Below are 7,067 nucleotides of genomic sequence, written 5' to 3'. Positions count from 1 at the left end.
TCAATTTGATTTATTAGCTTAGAGGAGCCTAAAAGCTTACAATTTATGTTTCAGCGTGTACTATGACTGCAATATCTGCAGGACAAATGAAGATACCTGCTGAAGGAACAAAGCTAAATATTTTCAACAGACATTTCAGCAGAAATTTCCTGCTAATGAGAGAGAAAGGAGTTCTGGGAGGAGGGTGACATGACAGAGTGAAGCGTTGCCCAAGGGAATATTCAAGTAATTTAAAGCTGGTGAAGGTATGGAGATACGGAACCCTAGGCTACTTTCACTATAAATGAATTATTTCTTTACTATGTCATTACTAAAGACTGTTTTGGATTATGCAACAAATACTTCTTAGTTTCTGATACTAATATGGGATTTAGCTTGCTTGCATGAACTTTTGTTTGTATTGCTTAATTTTATATGCCCAGCACAAAATGCACTATGTAGTGCAGACTGCAGAAACCATTTTTATTTCCACATCTGGGTTTAACTGGTTTGAGTGCTACAAGCTGTAGATAATGGCAGACCAGATTTTGTGGAAGAGATCTCCCACTTAACTGGAAATCACCATGCAAAAAGCATTTTTAGTTCTGTTTCTTCTAGCATTCCCCTTGGGCTTTTGACTGCAGTCCCAAGCAAGTATTTGAAAAGCACACTGGAACGGCACATTACCTCTGCCTCTTCCCTTTCATGTCAACGGCACAGACTGCCCCTCATCTCACTTGGCCTTTACGTGGCTCCCTTCCTCCCCAGACCCCATCTTTCTTAGACCAACTTGCTGCCAACAGGCTCTGCTCGTGGCAAAACTGAAGCAGAAGCCCAGCTTCTAGGCAGGCCCAGCCAGCCCACAGAAACCAATTTTTGTTCCACAGCCAGCAAAAACATTGCAAGTCTACACTTTAACCACAGGCCTTGAATAAGACGGCCTTCAGCTTTTAATTTCCAGTTACCTAGACGGAGGTAATAGCCATGATTTGTCCTAGGCTCAATAGCTTTCTTTCCCTTATTTCTTTTTCCTCGTTACATGTTCCAGTCCATTTTGAAAAAATATACACAGGAGCTCTTGGATTATCAGTCAGGCAAATAATACTCAGTGAATGTTTCCTAGTCCTAGAGTAGCATAGTTCAACATTTTGGGTAAGTGCGCTGTGTCACCATAAACTGTTGTCCCCTGTTAAAAATCTTACTATCTCACAGAAATCATTTCATAACAAAGCAAAGATTAATACTAAAGCAAAGATTTTTTAATTTAAATGCAAGGTGATCTGCGTGGACAAATGGTATCTCACTGAGTGGTCTTTAGAATCAATTATACCAACAAATGACAAAACCTTGTATAAATCATCTTCCTTGGCAACAGAGACTGCAGCTAGCAGCCTGTCAACTGACCAGTTAATAGTCAGAAAGGCATGTGATGATTTCTGTGATAGCACATCCACTGTCAACCACTTACCTTTTTCCAGACAGCACCACATGTTTGAAGTACAGAGAGTTCAGGCAAGTGGAGAAGAAAGCATCTGGAATTCTCAGACATATATAATCTAGGAGGCACTGAGGCATTCCAAAAGAATCACTAAATCAGTGAAAATTTGGTGAAAGTCATCGTTAAGAAACCTCAGCAGCACTTCATGATTCTAACCCTGGACCTCTTCCTTAAAGTGCCCACATGCATTTCCTTTGTGAATGCCATTTCTGACAATATTCTTCCCACCACAGGTTCCAAGTTCCTTGCTAATTCACTTTCCAAACTTCTCCTCAAACACCCACTGTCCTTCACTTCCACTGATGTCCCACATGCACCGGCAGAGGAACCTGTCTCCCACTTTACTTGCTTCTCCTCCCACATACCTTCTTTCCCCCTAGCATTTCTCATACTCCACTCAGTCCTTGACTTAACCACCCAGCTTTCTGTCTTTGTCACTGCTTTCCAATGTTATGTTCCTGTCCTTCGGGCTTCATCATTTTTTTCCTTCCATAAGACCGGCAGGCAGCCTCCTTTTCTTGAGATTTGAATGTGCCAGAAAATTATTTTCTCTTCCTTTTACACAAGTTAACATCTGCTAGGTGCAACCTACTCTTCTTCTGCAGCTATCCTCACCAGCAATTTGTACACGGCATAGACTGTTTATATTCCCTTATGCAAGTTACTATGTTATTTTCGCTTTAGTCATTTACTAGTTTGAAACATTTCTCCATCTCCTACACATTCCCCAGGACTTGCTGCTATTTGCAGTGGTTTCTGGCCTCAGTCATTATGACTGAACCTGGATGGAAATCTGACTACATACCATATAGCTGTAGGACTGCTGAGCTTCACAAACCACAAATCCATCTGTGTTGATCATCCTTTCTGCAACTGCATTGCCAAGACATTACCCACCGTACTACTGGTTGACACTGGACTGTAACACATTGTCTAGTACTCCCATTTCAGACTGCTTGAGACTTCCACCTTCCTGCCTCTTTTAAGCCAAAAAAAGTGAAGGGAAACAAAATATGTCATAAAGGAAGACTGGGGAGGACAACCCCCCAAGCTCCCACTTTGGGACATGAGTTTTCTTTCACTTAACTTCTGTCCTCCCTTTACACATCTTTCCTGGACAAATACTGTTATCCTTTCAGTCACCCAATCCTTCATACTACTGCAGGTGTTCCCTTACACCAGGCACTGCCGCATGCATTTCTCCTTCATGAACCCAAGCATCAGATACTCCTTCCTGGAAGTTCAACATCTAACAACTTCATCCACAATATTTAAGACATTACTGGCAAGACAGGATTTACTTCAACTGCCTTTAGAGTCTAGTAATATTAGATATCAAATTATAACTTAGTACATAAAGTATTCCATTCTGTAGGCTTGAAAAGAATAAAATGACAGTGTGAAAATGTTTAGCCTTACTGACAGATAGCTAGAGTTGGACAAGAGTAATGACAAAGAATAACGATTTGTTAAAACTAAAGTATTTTTACAGAAATTTTACTGGCTTCAGAGAACATTCAGTGAAACGTCAGTAGAAAGAACCAGTATTTCTTGCTAATTCACCAGGTATACTTACTAGAGAACTGAGATTTTTAAGATCTGCAGAGCAATCCCATTAACTGTGCTAACTAGGGACAGAGGTCTCAGTACCTGTCACCACTTCAGTGGGTGGTCTCAAAAGGATCCACACCCCCTCCAAATGCAAAAATCAGGTCAAGGAATCCTGGGGAACCAAAAACAGAGCAGACACCTGATTGACTCAGTTAAGCAAAACAATTGTTTCAAAAATAAAAATGGGCATTTCCAACAAATTTTATGAAAGACATTCAGGAAAACAACATCACAGGAAAGTAAATTCTAACAAGCCAAAAAAGCTCAGTGTCACATATGTATTAACTTATGGCTGTTGAGTCCCCCACACCCTGTCTCTCTTACCTTCCATAGGGTCCTATTTTTGCGGAAAAAAAAATAATCACTTAAGCCTTTGACATTATGCTACTGCATACATCCAGTGGCACCAACATTCAGGCTGACTTCCTAAACAGAGTTAAGGACAAAACAGATACTGAGAATCTAGAAGTCAGGTTATCTTTGCATTTAAACCGGCACAAGCAAGCATGAAAACCAGCCTGGTTATAGCAGTGGCTTCCTTTCACCCTGAATAGGCGGATGGTTACGATTGCTCACGGTAAAAGGATCATGGCAGAGACAGTGATGTCCACTTAAAAGCTGGGAGGTTAAAGGGCTATCAGGAGGTAGAAAAACCTAGTGGGACAGTCACAGTCAAAAGAAGAACTACTTCATTCTCATCCCTCTCTAGATACTTTGGAGCAGTCTAACAGTAGCAACATACTACTAGCAGTAGTTTGTATTGCTGCTTTGGGGTTGTGCTGAGTCAACTTACTATGGTCCAGAATTCAGCTGTTCAATGAAAGGAGACAGTTCTTCGATCACCCTGTTCCTTTGGTCTGGTAACTGGTTCTACCTGAAAGACTGAGAAGATGCTTTTGAAACCCACCAAATTACAATGAATTTCATATTCGCAAGATGATCTCTAACCTGCCTTAACCAAGTAGGCCACATCATAGTACTTCAGCCATCAGTTGGTATCTTCCACAATTAGTCTTATCTTAGGACAAGCCAGTCCAATTGAAATGAGAATAAAATTTCACATACAATATCTAGGAACATACTATTTTAGGGTAGCATATTTGTTTTGAGGTCATTATCCCTAGGAAATTATCCGCTTTTAGCAAAAAGGTTTCCTTATGCTTTGTGCACTCTAGCACAATGCAGCATGAGAAACACACCAGGGGAAAGCAGAGGAATTTTTAAAAAGCCGTAACAACTAGCCACTTCAGTGTGCATCGTTTAAATATAATATAATGAAGTATTATAATCATTATTAAATGAAGTGTGTAAAAAGTAGATCAAATATGTATCTAAAAAGGGAAGCCAGGATATACAGCTTTTGTGATACAGTGACAAAATCTGATTTTTCACGTCAGCCATCTTCTAATTCAGTTGCAGACAGAAACAATACCAAATGAGAATAAAGTTATTTCATATTAAAACAAAAAACACTCCAAACAATTTGAAGTTTCAATTCCAGTTGATGCCCCTTCAAAAATTGTTTTTGGTATTGCATTGAGCTGTAACCCAGACAGGATAAAAGTAACAATCTGACATACAAGCCATAGATTAGAGTGAGAAAAGAAGAAACTAAATTACAAACAGAAAAAAGCCCAACCTATAAAAATTAAAATATGTGAACAGGGGTACTATTTGAAATGTCTATCTCTGAGATTATATTTTTTGTAGGGTTGCTTTAAATGCCACTTCAGCATCATAAGCATTATTAGTTAAACAATTCTTATTCCTTACCTACAAGCTTTTATATTCCTGGAACTCCTCTGTCCTATGTAACAGATGCACTACCTCAGAAAATACAACACTTGAATTTTTCATTTTGCACAAAGAGCTGCGTTGTTATTTCCTAGCATTTCAGTGTGTAAATATAATGCTGAACTGATTGTAAACAACTTTTATATGTGATTTCCCCTCATAAAACTGATCAACCAGAACCTCCATCGTGTAAAACTATTTCATGAGGAAGAGGGTTGGGCAGAAACCTGATGTTCACTTTTTTTATGGGATTTTACTTCTGTTCGCAGAGCCTGGAAACACCGGTGTGTAATTCTAGTCTCTGTATGGAGTGCTGTTCAGTTTTAAAGCATTCTGTCTATTTCTCACAAAAACCTAAGGGCACCCAGTCTATATAGTGGTATTTCCAATACGGCTCTTTCCCCATCCACCTAGCTCCTTCCTATGCTGATTTTCTCCTTTTCTGGTTTCCAACCCTTTGATAACTCTTTACTTTTGAAAGCTTTTATCTTCATTTAAAAAATTCTAACCTTGTATTAGTTTCTCCCTCAGACTGAGGAGATAACTGAACAAGACATGCAAAAGTTATTATTGCTACCCCTTATAAAATATAAAGTCAACCTAACGTTTACATTATAAAAGACAGAATCAGATACTGTAGTTTTAACTTTAAAAATAGACTTCTAAGAAACTTTCAAAGAGGGCAACCTGAAGTGAAGAGTTAATATTTATAATGCAGCAAAGCTTTTAAATAAAACTCTATAATTATTTTTTAACATCATAATATTAAACTACTACTTGAAATATTAATTGTGCTATTGACACAAGTGCAGTTTTGGACAGAATGTTTTAGCAATGAAATCCCTACTTGAAGAATTCAGGAGATACATTAAAATACAGAAAAGATTACATGTCCCTTCCTTGTAATACGTTCTAGAAAGTACAACCTAAAGGAGATCCATGCACATGCAGTTCAAAGGACTGGCTATAGTTCTGACAACTCAGCCACTGAAATGAAGCTCCCTACGTCTCAATCTAATGATTATAATCTTATTCAGATGCATAAGATTATATAAAGCTAATTCCCAAACCGTGGCAGATTATTCTTTAAAAGGAAGTAGTGTCCACAAGTTCTTTCAGTTTCATGCACTTCTCAGAGTAATTCAACATATTTAAACAAATGTATACAGCAAAATATAAAGTACAGAAAACTCAGTACTGCATTGTAGAATGTACTATAATTACTCAAGGGAATAATGCTGGAGGAATAAGTTATGCCAAGGGGAAGATCTGCTTTGGCCTTCTAAGAAAAAACCCTGTGAAACACTTTACCTTTCCAGAAAGACTGAAGACTGATACTAGAAAAGCACAGAGAAGATGCACAATAACTAATGCTTTAACTACTTGCAGTTTTTCTTACTGCTGCTTTGTTATTACTTTTGAAAAAGTAGGTTTTAGATAGCTATATAATACATACACATATATATGCATCTTTAGAAAGGCAATACTCAACGGAGACACAGAAATTAATTACAAATCTTTGAACAGAATAAAACAAAAAAGTCACTTGATGTCTTTCTCTGTTTATAGATCCACTTCCCTCTTTTCTGGCAGGTAATAGGGAGTCCAAGTAAGACTGAATTGTTGTAGTACTAAGTACTGCAAAGATACAGAGTAGAATGTCACTCAGTTTAAAAAACACATAGTAAATACATATAAAAAAAAGAGTGTTTGCAATAGTAGGAATAGTTAAAAAAATATGTTGAAGATCCCTACCTTCAAGTGTAACAGCACACGTAGAAACACACAATCATTTAGGTTGGAAAAGACCTTTGAGATCAAGACCAACCATTGTTAACCCAGGACTGCTAAGTCTGTCGCAAAGCCATGCCTCTAAGCACCACAACGCTTCTAGGGATGGTCATTCCACCACCTGTCTGGACAGCCTGTTCCAATGGTTGACCACCCTTTCAGTGAAGAAATCTTTTCTAATATCCAATCTAAAACTCCCCTGGTGCAACTTGAGGCTGTTTCCGCATTCTGTTGCTTGTTACTTTGGAGAAGAGACTGACCCTCACCTGTTTGCAGCCTCCTTTCAGGCAGCTGTAGAGAGTGATAAGGTGTCCCCCTTGAGCCACCTCCTCTCCAGGCTAAACAGCCCCAGTTCCCTCAGCTGCCTCTCATAAGACCTGTGCTCCAGCCCCTT

This window comes from Falco biarmicus, chromosome 8 (genome assembly GCF_023638135.1).
Source record: "Falco biarmicus isolate bFalBia1 chromosome 8, bFalBia1.pri, whole genome shotgun sequence".
NCBI classification, from domain to species: Eukaryota; Metazoa; Chordata; class Aves; order Falconiformes; family Falconidae; genus Falco; species Falco biarmicus.
This window is presented reverse-complemented; position numbering follows the sequence as displayed.